This window comes from Heptranchias perlo, chromosome 28, assembly GCF_035084215.1.
Source record: "Heptranchias perlo isolate sHepPer1 chromosome 28, sHepPer1.hap1, whole genome shotgun sequence".
Lineage (NCBI taxonomy): Eukaryota > Metazoa > Chordata > Chondrichthyes > Hexanchiformes > Hexanchidae > Heptranchias > Heptranchias perlo.
In genome coordinates this window covers 23,806,374-23,824,147 of record NC_090352.1, presented here as the reverse complement: position 1 = coordinate 23,824,147, position 17,774 = coordinate 23,806,374, and the positions used below count along the sequence as shown (strand labels likewise).

The following is a 17,774-nucleotide window of genomic DNA, read 5'->3' as shown; positions in this document are numbered from 1 at the left end:
TCCAGGAATAAATCTAACCAGAGTTGGCAACCATGCGTGTACTATGCACGCTCCACGTACAAGGCATTGAAGAGAAAGAAGACCCAAAAAGATAACTTAAAAATTATTTTTGTGGGCCACTTCAATGTAAAATCATGCAGATACCTTCAGGATATTTCTCAAATATCTGCTTCTTTGGGGCCCATTTCAAGATTTATTTTTACTCAAAACCAATAAAACTAAGTCCAGCTCTATCTAGCTTAGTATGGTTAGTAGCCCAGTGGTAGCCCTCTTGTCGCTGAGGCAGAAGGTTGTTAGTTCTATCCCAACTCCAGAGACTTGAGCACAAAATCTAGGCTGGCATATCAGAGAGCTACTGAGGGAGTGTTGTCCTGTTGGAGGTGTCATCATCCAAATGAGACGTTAAAGCTGCCTTCTCAGGTGAATGTAAAAGATCCCATGGCCCTATTTGAAGAAGAGCAGTGGAGTTCTCCCAGTGTCCTGGCCAACATTTATCCCTCAACCAACATCAATAAAATGATCCTTTATCTCATTGCTATTTCAGGGACCTTGCTGTGTAATAATTGTCTGTTGCAATTCCCTACATTATAACAGTGAGTATACTTCAAAAGTCCTTAATTGGCTGTAAAGCACTTTGGGACATCCTGAGATCGTGAAAGGTGCTATATAAATACAAGTTTTTTCTCTTTCTCAATGGATTTCTTGAATCCTGCAAAATCTTACTTCAACTACAATCTAAATCCTTAAAGCCACCATATCACAGTCATTTGTGTCCAAACAGTTTGTAATCCTGATTGAAGTGCTAGAGATAAGCATTGAACTAAATAACAAACCTGAAGCGACCCAGACGAGAACACTTCAAGTTATCTAGGAACATAAGAACAGAAGTTGGCCATTCAGCCCCTTGAGCCTGTTCCGCCATTCAATTAGATTATGGCTGATCTTAACTCCATTTTACCCGCCTTGGTTCCATATCCCTTAATACCCTTACCAAACAAAAATCTATCAATCTCAGTTTTGAACTTTTCAATCGATCTAGCCTCAACAGCTTTTTGGGAGAAAAGAGTTCCAGATTTTCACTCCCCTTTGTGTGTAGAAGTGCTGCCTTCCATCTGTTACAGGATCAGCATTTGACCCAGTTCAGACAAATCAGGTTTAGTTTGGCTGCTTTTTATGTATGGAGGGACATAATGTCCCACTGTATGTATGCCTTGCTCTTTTCACTACCATGCTGCAAGTTTCTCTGCATTATTAATGTGTGTCAGAAAAATGGCTCCTACTTGATATTTAAGCCACAGTGGCAGTTTCCTATATGAAAGAAAATTATCCTGTCTGTCAATTGTAGACCTAATCAGTTGGCTTGTTGGTGATCAATGGAAAACATTTAATTCATCATGCTGCACCCTGATCCTTGTGTATTTTTACCTTGGGGGGGGGGGGAGGGGAAATGGCCTCAGAGGGTATATATTCATTCAATTCCTGGTGGTTTAGTGGGCAAGATGAGTGAGCATGTGACTTTGTAGTCAGTGATATGTCAGTTGGATACCTGGTATCCTGGTATTTGGGAAAGTGCCTAGTCTTTTGTTGGGTATTTGTCTTATTTTTGGTAATCTAGTGAGGAAGTTGGAAGGGAGCTTTGTGATGATAACGATGCATCCAGGTGTTGCGCAAACGAAAATGGTGGCAATTGTAAACCACCCATATAGGTGAAAATGCTCCATCATGAGCTGCATCTAAATTCAGATCCTGATTCTGAAGAACTTCAATTTAAGGCCCACTGAATCCAAAAGCGAATTTGCAACGTGAAGTCCTGATGAACACAAAGGCTCATACCTACCGAGCTTAGACCTCTCTGACAAGCTAGACACATATTTATCAAGTTTTACCTACACTGCAGAAGTGGTGGAACAGTTCGCTTTAACCTCTCTGGTAAACCTCAACGCTTACTCGGAGTAAGTACATTTAAGCTTTGAACATTTTGTCCCTTGACTGTAATTAGGTTACAGTCAGATGCTTTTCTCATTTCATATTAGTTTTAAAAAAAGCATAAAGAATTGTAGTAGATCAAATGTTACAGTGAAGAAAGGAATTATTTTCTGTTAGAACTCAATTTAGTTCAATATAAACGCAGTGAAAGCACATTATAATGGTAATTGCTATCTAATATGCTGTGAAGGCCTCCGTACCATTGCATTAAAGTGCCTCTTAGCATGAAATCCTGAAATATTAAACTCATAGTTTTGTGGGGAACTCAAATCAATTTAACCTTTTCTGACCCTGAAAATATTTCTCAGACTTGTCCCTCATTCAGCATACAGAACACTATTGTACTGTAGCCCAGAGAAACATGACTCATCAAATTTTCAGATTATGCTTTGTATATTAGTAATCTTTATTCAAGAGATTGAACAATAAAATCAAACAAGGCTAAGTTCAACTTCCTGGTCAGCTTTCTTGTCCATGTGTTCCACAAATGGTATTAAGGGAATTACATGTGTCGGAGGAGATATTGTATTTTCCTATGGGTTGAAATAGTTGTGTGAACGTTCCAGCTCACCTTTCAAATTGAATGACATGGATCCTTTTCACCTGAATCAGCAACCCTCAAGTATCTACAGGTCTCTGGCACAGTGCTGAAAAGGAAATGTTAGCTGTAAAGAGTTGTATCAATGTCTTGCATTTATACTTACAATGATATGCCTCATTTACTAAACTGGTAATTAATTTGGTTATGCTAAATTAGACTTTAAAAATAGGCTATTGAATCTGAAATACCTCACCGCTCCATTGCAAATTAAAATTGAATTCCACGAACAGCTTACGACAACAAGATCTCACGGCAGAAAGTTCCGATTGATTAATTTAACAGACCAGGTTGAAAATGAATCCACTGAGCCCCTCAAGAATCCTCGTTACCTTCAACTAAAGTAAGAAATAAGTAATAAAATGATTCTCAGTTAGTCTTAGCCACAAGCTCTGTAGGGGAAGCAAAACCTGTGCTTGTCAGCTTGGTGGCATTCCTCTTAATGCAGGTCTTGAGTTTGAGCTCCACTCCCGGATGTGATATTCCAGTGTCACTGAGGAAGTGCTGCATTATTGGAGGAGGAATTAAACTGAGGCTTTGTCCATCTGTTACGGTGGTTCAGGTGGATATTAAAGATCCCATAATTCTATTTTAAAAAGAGCAGGGAGTTCTCCTGGTATCCTAGCCAGCATCCTTCCCTTAACCAACACCACCAAATACAGATTAACTGGTCTTTCATCTCATTGCTACTTGATGGATCTTTCTGTGATCAAAATGGCTGCTGCGTTCACCTACATAACAAATGTCACTGCGCTCCCAAGTAATTCATTATATGTTAAGTGCTTTAAGCTGTGATAAGGTGCTATATAAATACAAGTCTGTCTTTCTCCAAAACTAATGATAATAGTTCCACAGCACCATTTGTTATGGGAACATAGGGGCAGAAGTAGGCTATTCAGCCCCTTTGAGCCTGTTCTGCCATTCAATTCCATCATGGCTGATCTGTACCTCAATACTATTTACCTGCCTTTACACCATATCCCTTGACACCCTCATCTAACAAAAATCTATCGATCTCAGTCTTGAAAATTTCAATTGACCCAGCATCCACAGCCATTTGGGCGAGATAGTTCCAGATTTGCACTACCCTTTGTATGAAAAGGTGATTTCTGATTTCACTCCTGAATGGCCTAGCTCTAATTTCAAGATTAGGCCCTCTTATTCTGGATTCCCCTACCAGAGGAAATAGTTATTCTGTATCCACCTTATTAAATCCCTTTATCATTTTAAAAACTTCAATTAGGTGTTCTAAACTCAAGGAAATACAAAACCGAGTTTATGCAACCTGTCCTCATTTAACCTTTTAAGATCTGGTATCATTCCAGTGAATCTGCGCTGGACACACCATGGCCAATATATTTTTCCTGAGGTGCGGTACCCAAAACTGAACTCAGCATTTCACTTAGGGTCTGACCAAGGCTCTGTACAACTGAAGCATCCATTCCTCACTTTTATATTCCAACCCCCTTGAGATAAAGGCCAACATTTCATTAGCCTTTTTGATTACTTTTTACACCTGCGTACTAGCTTTTAGTGATCTATGCAAACAGATACCCAAATCCCTTTGCTCCTCTACAGCTCTTAGTCTCTCTCCTTCTGGGGCAGACCAATTTCACAAAAGGGTCCTACAACAAGTGTAGGACCCTTATTTAAATTTTATAATGAGCCTTTTAAATGCTTCTGGCCTTGCTCTGGATGCCTATGGAGGAGCCCGATTCACTATGGTGCGTGGCACACTTCTGGCACGGAATGAGCACACAGATGACACCCGTCATATTGTACCTCTGGTGCCCATTTTACACCTGTAAAATGGGTGCAGCACGATTGAATGTCTCGGCCAGTAAGTCAAATGCTACAGTCCAACAGCTCTGAGCTATTTTAAATTGATGAATTCCTTGCAATGTCTCAAGTCAAATAAGCTCTAACTGGAATTGGGATCCTGAATTAATAAGCAGGGAAAACAGAATGTGTGAAAATATATAAACTATATATGTAAAACATTTAAAATGTAGTCTTCTTGTGAAACTACTAAGCAATTATATTTTTATTGCCATGACCTTTACATTTTAGGACTTAAAATTATCTGACTCATTTAGTAACATGAGTTTCTGCCCTTTTTCCATTCGACATAAAGGTTATGACTCAGGTGATAAACCTATGATGCATCTTGTGGCATTTCATGTATTTTCTTCTCTGTCTGCAGGCAACAGGGCCTAAGCTGCACAACTTCCATCACCAAACAGGCTTATTTTGGATTCCACAAATGTTATTAAGTGAATCAATAAGTTGAAAGAGTCAGCAGTAGATTGCTCACTGCTGCGGCATAACACTTTTATGTGAATGTCACACAATGCTGATTCCGTTAAGATACTGGTCTCCCATAAAGTTCATTGCCCAAAGCATCCACAATCATTTTAGACTTCCCTCAAATGTCAAAATGTTAGACCACACAAAACATATGGCTTTAACAGTACAGTGAATGTGGCTGCATATTTTTATTCCATAGAGATAGGTCACATCTTGTATAGATTCCTGAAGATTGATGGGGGACTTTTTGAATTTGGGCGATGGTGTAAAATGGATGATATCGGATAGACGTCCTGTTATACACCTCTCCCGGTTTCCGTTTCCATTGAAGTCATGGTAATGTAAAACGGGCTGCCGACTCTCTATCACCCGTGGACTCCAAAACCAAGGAACAACAACAGAATTATCCATTGCACGTGCTCAGTTTTATTCTCCCCACCAGCGGCACCAAAATCCAGAATTCACTTTTTGGTTTGACTGTGCAGCTGGATGGATACATAATTTCATCCACACAAAATGAATGTAGCAGACATGAACAGTCAATAGCTAAGCTACATTAAATCTAAATCCTGGCTTCAGTGCAGATAGCTTGTTTAAAGATATAACTTTAATCTCTTTGTCCCTCAATAGAGTGTTATCCTAGCCTTATAAGGACCAGATCAAGTGAAGAAAATTTTAGATGTATGCTAATCAACTTGAATGAAGCATTAATGAAATAAGCTTTATATAACTAGAGTTATTTGTGGCATGTCCTGTAATCACTGCTGAATCTGCCAGCTGAAAACTAATCAAAAGAAAAATTTTAAATGTACTTCATTAAAATAAGACTATTTAAAAAAAAATCGATGATTGCAAAGAACTGTTTAAATTTTTTTGATGCCTTTATTTTCTGCCAGGTATTGAAAGGACTTTCATCAAAGTTTGTCTTCGAAATTCCAGCATAAGAAATGGTTTTGTGTGTTGTGGTGCTGAACCATTCAGACCAGGATGGCTCCAGGTTTGATCCCTGATCTGTTCTGTTAATCTCCGCCAAGGTGGATGATGGGGAACAGCAACTAGCTTCAGTGTCTGCAGACTAGGGAGAGGAAAAAAAACTGACCCATGTTCCTGCTCGATCAGGAAATCCTACAATAAATACAGGTGTGGAGATTTGGTAAATATTAGATTTGCAGCATCAATGGCTTCCTTTGGCAATTAGCTTGCACTGTCTAAAGTTAACACATGAAGTATAAGCTACTAGGGCAAGGTACCAATTGGCCAGTTAGGATTTAGATTGGTTTACATGTTTTTTTTAGGTATGTTGAAGTTAGAAAGCTTGGCCCTGAAATTCCACGGTGGTTACTCATTAGAAAATCGGTAGAACCCCCTCAGGAAAACGTGTACATAGCCATTTTTGGCCATTGACATCATTTCACCAAGGGATTTCCTGAAGGCCTCCTGCCGGAGTTACAGCGGGAGATCAAGATAACCTCCATGTAGATTCATGGCCCTTGTAAATAACAGCAATATACCAACAACAACAACTTGCATTTACTACATTAAAGGCGCCATATAAAACATCCCAAGGTGCTTCATAGTAGCTTTATCATTCAAATGACACCGAGCCACATAAAGAGATATTAGGGCAGGTGACCAAAAGCTTGGCCAAAGAGGTAGGTTTTAAGGAGCAGCTTAAGGGAGGAGAGAAAGGTAGAGAGGCAGAGAGGTTTAGGGGGGGGGGGAATTCGAATTAAATGGCTTTAGAATAAAAATCTTTACCTAATAATAAAAAAAATTCTGGCAGACTGCGAGCACAGAGTGGCTGTACTAATGCACTATGATATGAAGCAGCAGGACATGGGCACTTTTGTGCAATTTCCTACACAGTGGGTTGCTAATCTCAGCTGCAGTGGCTCATGAGGTACACAATGGAAGAGAGAGGAGTCTGCATCAGGGAGGAGGAGGAGGTAAGGCAAATAGAAGCCAAGTTAATCTGTGCCATTTAGACACCTGCGTGTGGCTGGCTACAGAGTGGTATTGGCAGGGGTTTGGGAACCCAGTCAGTTGCTCAAACTCTCAAGCAGATGTATCACATAATAAAGTGGGGGAGGTATTTATTTCTAAAAGAGGGCAACATTTTACAAGCTTGAAAGGAGATTTTCAGTGGGTATAATTAGTCATTACATTTCCCCTTGGACTGCCGGGCTATTAAAAAGCACAGAAGTAGTGGCTCTGCACACACCAGGCATGGAGTCTTGGAGACGAGCCAGGATGTGGAACTGCAGCTGCGAATCTCCCATCGCCATTGTCTGATCCTATTCTCCCTGTAAGTGAGCAAGAAAAGATGCAAAACATTTAGCACATGTCTGTCCCCTTATCTCATATTGAATTTGCAGGTTGACAGGACACAACTATTTCCTCCCTAAAATGTAAAACTTACATATAGTAGCTGAAGGAATCAAACAGTTGCACGCCAAGTTTCAAAGTTTTTGCTTCATTGTTTAGGAAAATCCTATTTGGATCAAACTTACCCAACATAATTCCCCCTTCATTTAATTGGACTGTGGTTGGTTCATGAATGTCGATGAAAACATCATTGATTTGTATATAGTGATTTTTGCACATGCATAAAAATACAGAGAGTTCGTGCTCAGTTATGCTGATGTATGAATGTGGATTAAGTGGTATTTTTTATTTTCACCCTCATAATCAAAATGGAAGTGCACAGTTCACGGAAACTGAGTCTACCTCAAACTGATGTGCAGCTTTGAATGGAATAAACCATAGAAACATAGAAAATAGGAGCAAGAGCAGGCCATTCGGCCCTTCGGGCCTGCTCCACCATTCAAAATGATCACGGCTGATCGTCTAACTCAGTACCCTGTTCCTGCTTTTTCCCCATATCCCTTGATCCCTTGAGCATACCGTAAGCATCCATTGACTACTTTTGTTGTGAATGCGTTTGCAGTTCATAGACTCTTACAATCATAGAATCATAGAATGATACAGCACAGAAGGAGGCCAATCGGCCCATCGTGCCTGTTCTGCCTCTTTGAAAGAGCAATCCAATCAGTCCCACTCCCCTGCTCTTTCCCCGTAGCAATGCAAATTTTTCTACTTCAAATAGGAACATAGCGACAGGAGTAGGCCATTCAGCCCCTCGTGCCTGCTCCGCTATTTGATAAGATCATGGCTGATCTGTGATCTAACTCCATATACCTGCCTTTGGCCCATATCCCTTGATATCTTTGGTTGCCAAAAAGCTATCTATCTCACATTTAAATTTAGCAATTGAGCTAGTATCAATTGCCATTTGCAGAAGAGAGTTCCAAACTTCTACCCATTGTGTGTAGAAATGTTTTCTAACCTCACTCCTGAAAGGTCTGGCTCTAATTTTTAGACTGTGCCCCCTACTCCTAGAATCCCCAACCAGTGGAAATAGTTTCTCTCTATCCACCCTATCTGTTCCCCTTAATATCTTATAAACTTCGATCAGATCACCCCTTAACCTTCGAAACTCCAGAGAATACAACCCCAATTTTTGTAATCTCTCCTCGTAACTTAAGCCTTGAAGTCCGGGTATCATTCTAGTAAACCTACGCTGCACTCCCTCCAAGGTCAATATGTCCTTCCGAAGGTGCGGTGCCCAAAAACTGCTCACAGTACTCCAGGTGCGGTCTAACCAGGGTTTTGTATAACTGCAGCATAACTTCTGCCTCCTTGTACTCTAGTCCTCTAGATATAAAGGCCAGCATTCCATTAGCCTTATTGATTATTTTCTGCACCTGTTCATGACACTTCAATGATCTATGTACCTGTACCCTTAAGTCCCTTTGGACATCCACTATTTTTAACCTTTTAGCATTTAGAAAGTACCCTGTTCTATCCTTTTTTGATCCAAAGTGGATGACCTCACATTTGTCAAAATTGAATTTCATTTGCCACAGTTTTGCCCATTCACCTAATCTATCAATATCGCTTTGTAATTTTATGTTTTCATCTACACTGCTAACCTTTATCCAATTCCCTTTTGAAAGTTATCATTGAATCTGCTTCTGCCACCCTTTCATGATCATAACAATCCAGATCATAACAACTCGCTGCCTAAATTTTTTTTCCTCATGTTGCCTCTGGTTCTTTTACCAATTACCTTAAACTTGTGTCCTCTGGTTACCGACGCTTCTGCCACTGGAAACAGTTTCTCCTTATTTACTCTATCAAAACCCTTCATGATTTTGAACACCTCTATCAAATCTCCCCTTAACCTTCTCTGCTATAAGGAGAACATCCAGTTTCTTTCGTCTTTCCACATAACTGAAGTCTTTCACCCCTGGTGCCATCTGGTAAATTTCCTCTGCAACCTCCCCAAGGCCTTGACATCCTTCCTAAAGTGTGTTGCCCAGAATTGGCCACAATACTCCAACTGAGGCCTAACCAGTGTTTTATAAAGGTTTAGCATAACTTCCTAACTTTTGTACTCCTTATTTCTATTTATAATGGGGGGAGGGATCTTGTAGCAATAACAAAAGCTTAAAGATAAAAGAAATAGGAGTTGAGTGTAAAGATCAGACCAGAGTAAGGAATAAAGATAACATAAATGGTCAAGGAACAAATACAGTTATAAAACAGAAGTATAAAAGGACTGTTAAAATTAAAGTAAAAGGAACAACTATTAAAGATGAATTAAACTGCCTGTATAGCAATGTACATAGTGCCCAAAATAAAATGGGGGAACTGGAGGCAATAATCTGTTACGAGGAACCAGGTGTAGTAGGAATAACTAAAACATGGTTACATAAAGACAGGATTGGCAACTAAATATTGCAGGCGACAACATAATCAGAAAGGATAGGGAAGGAAGAAGCGGGGTGGAGTAGCTGTACTAATTAGAGATAACATAATGGCAGTAGAAAAAAGGGACTTAACTAACAGAAGGATAGAAACAGAATCCATATGGATTGAAATAAGAAATAAGAAGGGATTCATTTATTAACCCATATTTTTCCAAGTGCCAATTAATTTTGTTCCGGGTTAATGTCTCTAAAGGTTCCCCACCACCGAGGTTAAACTGACTGGCCTGTAGTTGTTGGGTTTACCCCTCGTCCTCCAGTCCTCTGGCACCACTCCCATATCTAAGGAGGATTGGAAAATTGTGGCGAGAGCCGCTGCAATTTCCATCCTTACTTCCCGAGGCAACGTAGGATGCATCCCATCCGGACCTTTTAAGTACCTCCTCTTTATCTATTTTTATCCTATCCAATTTCTCTACCATCTCCTCCTTCACTATGACATTGGCAGCATCCTCTTCTTTAGTGAAGACAGATATAAGGTTTAGTACCTCAGCCATGCCCTCTGCCTCCATAAGAAGATCTCCTTTTTGGTCCCTAATCAGCCACATCCTTCCTTTGACTACCTGCTTACTATTTATATATTTATAAAAGACTTTTGGGTTCCCTTTTATGTTACCCGCTAATCTATTCTCATACACTATCTTTGCTATTCTTATTTCCTTTTTCAGTTCTCCCCTGTACTTTCTGCATTCAGCTCTGCAGTTCCTAAACTTCCAATGACCAGAAAATTAATAATGAAAACTCTCCTTTTGCATTTTATTTTTATTGTGAGAATCTGAGTTACTGACTTGTTCTGAGACATTGGCTAAAGTACACACATAGTTAAGATATAGAAAAAATGTTTATTTCCTAAAGACTCAATATGATGAAGATATTTGAAATGTATTGCTGTGCATGGCAGTCTTTGTACTGAAGCAAATGGATTAATTTTTCAAAATTATTTAAAATGTTGGTACATTCTTTTAACACTTTAAAATCAGGAGATTTTAATAAATGTTTACTTAAGAACATAAGAAATAGGAGCAGGAGTAGGCCATATGGCCTCTCAGGTCTGCTCCGCCATTCAATAAGATCATGGCTGATCTTCTACCTCAACTCCACTTTCCCGCCCTATCCCCATATCCCTTAATTCCCTTAGTGTCCAAAAATCTATCAATCTCAGTCTTGAATATACTCAATGACTGAGCAGCCACAGCCCTCTGGGGTAGAGAATTCCAAAGATTCACAACCCTCTGAGTGAAGAAATCTTTCCTCATCTTAGTCCTAAATGACCGACCCCTTCTCTTGACTATGCCGCCTAGTTCTAGACTCTCCAGCCAGGGGAAACAACTTCTCAGCATCTACCCTGTCAAGCCCTCTAAGAATTTTATACATTTCAATGAGATCACCTCTCATTCTTCTAAACTCGAGAGAATATAGGCCCATTCTATTCAATCTCTCCTCATAGAACAACACTCTCACCCGAGGAATCAATCTAGTGAACTTTGTTGCACCCCCTCTAAGGCAAGTATATCATTTCTTAAGTAAGGCGACCAAAACTGTACACAGTACTCCAGATGTGGTCTCACCAAAGCCCTATATAATTGCAGCAAGACCTCCTTACTCTTATACTCCAACCCCCTTGCAATATAGGCTAAAATACCATTTGCCTTCCTAATTGCTTGCTGTACCTGCATGTTAACTTTCCACGATTTGTGTACAAGGACACCCAAATCCCTCTGAATACCAACATTTCTTAGTCTCTCACCTTTTAAAAAATATTCTGCTTTTCTATTCTTCCTACCAAAATGGATAATTTCACATTTCCCCACATTATATTCCATCTGCCGCCTTCTTGCCCATTTACTTAACCTGTCCCTTTGCAGCCTCTTTTTCTTATTCATTCATGGGATGTGGTGTTCCTGGTAAGGCCAGCATTTATTGCCCATCCCTAATTGCCCTTGAGAAGGTGATGGTGAGCCACCTTCTTGAACCGCTGCAGTCTGTGTGGTGAAGGTTCTCCCATTGTCCTGTTCGGTAGGGAGTTCTAGGATTTTGACCCAGCAATGATGAAGGAACGGCGATATATTTCCAAGACGGGATGGTGTGTGACTTGGAGGGGAATGTGCAGGTGGTGTTGTTCCATGTGCCTGCTGCCCTTGTCCTTCTAGGTGGGAGAGATTGCTGGTTTGGGAGGTGCTGTCGAAGAAGCCTTGGTGAGTTGCTGCAGAGCATCTTCTAGATGGTACACACTGCAGCCACGCTGCGCTGGTGGCAGAGTGAGTGAATGTTTAGGGTGGTGGATGGGGTGCCAATCAAGCGGGCTGCTTTGTCCTGGATGGTGTCAAGCTTCTTGAGTGTTGTTGGAGCTGCACTCATCCAGGCAAGTGGAGAGTATTCCATCACGCTCCTGACTTGTGCCTTGTAGATGGTGGAAAGGCTTTGAGGAGTCAGGAGGTGAGTCACTCGGCGCAGAATATCCAGCCTCTGACCTGCTCTTGTAGCCATAGTATTTATGTAGCTGGTCCAGTTAAGTTTCTGGTCAATGTTGACCCCCAGGATGTTGATGATGGGGGATTCGGTGATGGTAATCCCGTTGAATGTCAAGGGGAGATGGTTAGACTCTCTCTTGTTGGAGATCATCATTGTCTGGCAGTTGTGTGACGCGAATGTTACTTGCCACTTATCAGCCCAAGCCTGGATGTTGTCCAGGTCTTGCTGCATTCGGGCACAGACTGCTTCATTTTCTGAGGGGTTGCGAATGGAACTGAACATTGTGCAATCACCAGCAAACATCCCCATTTCTGACCTTATGATGGAGGGAAGGTCATTGATGAAGCAGCTGAAGATGGTTGGGTGTGGACACTGCCCTGAGGAATTCCTGGGGCTGAGATGATTGGCCTCCAACAACCACTACCATCTTCCTTTGTGCTAGGTATGACTCCAGCCACTGGAGAGTTTTCCCCCTGATTCCCATTGACTTCAATTTTATTAGGGCTCCTTGATGACACACTTGGTCAAATGCTGCCTTGATGTCAAGGTCAGTCACTCTCACCTCATCTCTGGAATTCAGCTCTTTTGTCCATATTTGGGTCAAGGTTGTAACGAGGTCTGGAGCCGAGTGGTCCTGGCGGAACCCAAACTGAGCATCGGCGAGCAGGTTATTGGTGAGTAAGTGTCGCTTAATCGCACTGTCAACGACACCTTCCATCACCTTGTTGATGATTGAGAGTAGACTGATGGGGTGGTAATTGGCCGGATTGGGTTTGTCCTTTTTGTGGACAAGACATAGCTGGGCAATTTTCCACTTTGTTGGGTAGATGCCAGTGTTGTTGCTGTACTGAAACAGCTTGGCTAGAGGCGCGGCTAGTTCTGGAGCACAAGTCTTCAGTACTACAGCTGGGATGTTGTCGGGGCCCAATACTGATCCTTGCGGCACCCCACTAGTTACAATCTGCCAACCCGAAAATGACCTGTTTATTCGTACTCTCTGTTTTCATGAGGTTTTTACTTTAGGCTTTGTTCTGACAATTATTTATCTATCCATATAATATATTAAAAGTCTTGCATCTAGCACATATTCCCTGTACTTTCAGGCAGCTCCTTGTTATTTCCGTCATGCTATTCCTGTTATGTCTGATAAAAATTGCTTAGTTTGAAGGTTTTTTCATGACTGTTATCTTTACCTCTAGTTGGCTGATTCTTCCCACCTAATCTCTGGTCCTTCCAGCTCTGGAGTTCCATCACAGGTCTGATGGTCCTGTTGTAATCGATCAGGCCTCAGAAATAGGGTAAGTATCTAATTTTTAAAAATTCTATCTTCCCTTATCAGTGGGCTTTCTCGGAAGTCCCGGATATTTTAATATTTTAATGGACAGAAAATCATCGGCCAGAGGTGCGAAATTTCATGATATGCAGTCCCAGCAGGTGAGCTTTCGGGCCGAAAGTGCTGAAGTAGAAAATCTCCCCTCATATAACTTAAATGATATCTTTGCTCATCAGCCTGCCAGCTCGCCAGATGGGAGCTGGGAATAATATGACTTTATTAGTTACTAATAACTAATTGTTGTCCATCGACAGATCTTCTGCCATGTTTCCTTCCAAGGAAGAGCTTTAAAAATGATGTTGTTCCTGGATCAGGGCTGGAAACCCAAGGATGGCAGGGTGGGAGGTGGGGTGGCGGGACTGGTGGGGGGGTTTCTTTGAGGAAGGCTGTGTAAGAGGCTTGATGGTTGACAAAGATAATATTTTAACAACTCTTCCTTGGCAGCCCAGACGCTTTCATACTGTACCCGCCACCCAATGCTCCTACATACACTAAAACCACTGTTTGGCTGCTCCCATAAACCTTTACATGCCCCCATTACTCCCAAATCCCAAAGCTACATTTCACTCCTGCCATACCATCATACCCCCTTGCCAGTGTTCCCAAATTTTAGGACTGTGCTCATCTATTTGGGACTACCTTCCCATGTCTCCTGTGCCCTGGAACCTCCTCCCAGTCCTCACACACGTTTGAACCACTATTTACAGTATTCCCACACCCCATAACTATCTGCAATGCCCCTGGATTCCACAACCCCTCTAATTGATCTCAGAGTATGCTTACTTAAACCACTTTAGTACAGGGACTACCTGAGCAGTGAAATTAAAGGGACAGGCCAGGTTAAACAGAACTCCAGAATAGCAGTTAAACAGCACAGCCATATTCCAGACAGAATTAATAAGACCAAGGGAGATCAGCTGGGCCATAATTAATTTTTTTATTTTGTGAACGTTTGTTCATTAATACTAGCAAGGCAACTGCAGCAGAAAATGGATCATAACCCATATTTCTTTAAACCTCTCACTTCCTCTTCATTCTTTTCCTCAAATAAAATAGGGGCACCTTCTCTCTTGAAGAATGAGTTAAGGTTTCGGATGTGGATAAATCATTTGTGATTGTCAATAGTATGAATCATGAACTTGTGACTTTGGACTTTGTTCTATTTGAGGTATTTTTTTTAAAACCTGCTGCGTAGAACATCAAACAATGTGTTTGTTTACAAATCTTTATGTAATGAAGATAGAAATGGGAATGAACATTTTACATGTGATTTGTATGTGTTGTTAACATCCATATCATTATAGCCAAAATCATGTGTGACTGAAACTTTTAAATCAGTGAATAATTTTTCAATTAATATTAGATATATATCTGTGATGCTCTCAGCAATTTTAGACACCAGCTCAAAAACTCCATAAAAAATTTCTGCCACCCTCTGCTCTGTTGGTTCCAAAGATCGGTCTTAGATTTAAGCTTCCCCTCTGCTGTCTAATGGTTCAATATCCTGGCATTATTTATGAGAACATTGAATCTTTTCCTGAATCTTGCTTTTTTTTTGAAAGAACATATTCAGCTGCTTAGCAACTCTTTTCCATGTTCTGCTCTTAGCTCAGGTGGTCTCAAAGATGAAAGCCCACCTCCTCCCAGATCAGCTAGAATGCCTGATTAATAAATTTTGGCTTCGCGAGTCTTTCAGTTAACAATGCCATTTTCCACTCCTGTCAGCTGTCGACATTGCTTTGGGGTATGTATGTGGTAAAAGGTCTAATTTACAGCCAGTCAAGCTGGTTAAACCAATTATTAAAAATGTGCCTTGATTTGATGTTTAATTTAATAATCAACATTAAATTAGTGTGGGAGAATGAGGAAATTACCATACTAATGGTCAAGTCCTAACAAGGCATTGTTAACATACATTTACCCACAAAGTCAGCACATAACTGAAGATAGAAGGATTATTTGGGCTGATATTTTTTTGCATTCCTCATCCACACCAGTGATATACCCATTTCACATACATCGCTCAACATCTGTCTTAAGTTGTCATAACAGGTTGTAAATGTGATTCATTATTAAATAATAAATAGATGCTTATGCATTCAGATCTTTTGAGGTAGAAATTGGTTATGGCTCATTTTCGGTGTTAGGCCCCTTTATATATAGAAGGGGCCTAACGCCTGCTCTAGGCGGCCGCCCCTGCTGCCTGAAAATCGTCCAAGATCAACATCAAGAAAATGACCAATTTCTACCTCTTTGTCTCAGTATTTCAGCTGTGACCTTGATCTGGTATCTGTTACATGGTGCTTAATGGTAATGAAAATATTTACATTCACTACTAATTTTTAAATTGGAAAATGTGTTAGATAAACAGTTTTATCTCCAAATTTATGTTTTGTGGATTTCTTCCTCGAAATGAGCTTGTTCAAATATTAACTTGTATGGACAAGAGTTTAAGTAAAAGGCATATTGGTGTAGGTATAGTTTTACTTACACAACTGGTGCCAATGTTAAAACAGAAGATCAGGTCATTTCATTTAAATGCATCGAGTGTTTGTACGTAAATATTCAGAGAGGCTACTGCTTTTGATTATTCCTGTATCGTCAATAGCAGTTACTGTCAATGAGCAAACTGAGAATGTACATTGTATAGATTTTGCCATTGGACATTTGGTGAACAATTCTAGAACGTATATAAACTTTTGTGATTAAGCATCAAAGTTCATCAAACTGTGAACACTAGTTTAATGAGGCCTTTAACATTTATATAAAAAATGAGGAATTTGGTGTCAAGACTAACATATGTTCACAAAGTCTTAATGTAAATTTGATTAGCAGATTCGATGTATAACATATGTAGCCCAACGGGACACTGTAGATTTAATTCATAAAAGTAAATCAAAAAAATTACAGCACAGCTGTAACGTGGAGTGCAGAATATTTTTTTTGAGTGAAATTCATGATCATCAAGCTAAGAGATGTAACTGCCTGGGAATGGAACATCTTTTTGCCTTCAGTGCCTGTATCAGGACTTTCAGTTCAGAAAGACCATGGGCTAGATTTAGGGTAAAGCTCCTCTGACTTTGCTCCATGTTAGTCTTAGAAGAGCATAAGAACATAAGAAATAGGAGCAGGAGTAGGCCAATCGGCCCTTTGAGCCTGCTCCGCCATTTAATAAGATCATGGCTGATCTGATCCTAACCTTATTTTCACTTCCAGCTGTAGCGGCCATCCTTCTTGTGAAGATTTGTTAATTATTGTCAGTTAGTTTCAGTTATGAACAGACTCGTGTCCACTCAGAAGCCACCCAGACTCACTTTGGACTTTTCATTTGTCAGAGAAGAGATCCTCATCTTGGTAAGTGATCTGCGGACTCTGGTTTGGTGGCACTATATCAAAAGTTGCAGATGACACAATAATAGGAAGTAAAAACAGAAAATACTAGAAACATTCAGTCGGTCAAGCAACATCTGTGGCAAGAGAAACGGTTAAAGTTTCAAGTCAATGACCTTTCGTAGGTAGTAGACCCGAAGTGTTAACACTATGTTGATCTTTTCACAGATTTTGTTTTTATTTCAGATTTCCAGGATCTGCAGTAATTTTGCATTTTACAATAATAGAAAGCATGTTAAAGATGAAGAGGACTGTAAGTAACTTCAGCAAGACATAAACAGATTAGTAGAATGGACAGGTAAATGTCAGGTGAAATTTAATGCAAAGACATGTGCGGTGATATATTTTTGGAGGAAGATTTAGGAGAGCAAATATATTTTAAAAACGTAGAGGAGCAGAGAGACAGAAGGGTTCAGATACACAAATATTTGAAAGTGGGAGGACAAGTTGATAAACCAACAGAAAATAACTGGGATACTCGATTTTATCAATAGGGGTACAAGAGTGAAGAGATAATGTTAAACCTATACAAATCATCAGTTTGGCTGCAGTTAGAATATTAGGGTAAATTTTGCATGGCCCCACAATGTTAGTGGGGATGGGTCATAAAATCAAGCATATTTTGCGAGGAGCAAGGTAAATTTTTGGCCACTGGCAGCATATGCGAATCTCATTTACATCGTTAAATGACATTCCAGAGGTCCCAGACTAGAATTTGGTCAAGGCTCCACTCACAGCCTTATCCTTGCCCATTAAAAACTGGGCACAGAAGTAATGCAGTATTGGTCCTACATCATTAGATTCAGAGCCTAGAAATTCTGACAGTGCAATGGTATTGCTGGAAATGCAGCAGAACAAG

The 17,774-nt window shown here is 40.3% G+C and overlaps 1 long non-coding RNA gene across 1 annotated transcript; it reads right to left on the bottom strand.

The window, feature by feature from the left end:
- Positions 1-5,776: 5,776 nt before the first annotated feature.
- On the bottom strand, positions 5,777-16,793 carry LOC137299269 (uncharacterized). Its single transcript, XR_010957860.1, has 3 exons — positions 16,725-16,793; positions 7,113-7,194; positions 5,777-5,966 (listed from the first exon to the last, which is right to left on the bottom strand). It is a non-coding gene; the product is annotated as an uncharacterized lncRNA (long non-coding RNA).
- Between the last annotated feature and the right edge of the window lie 981 nt (positions 16,794-17,774).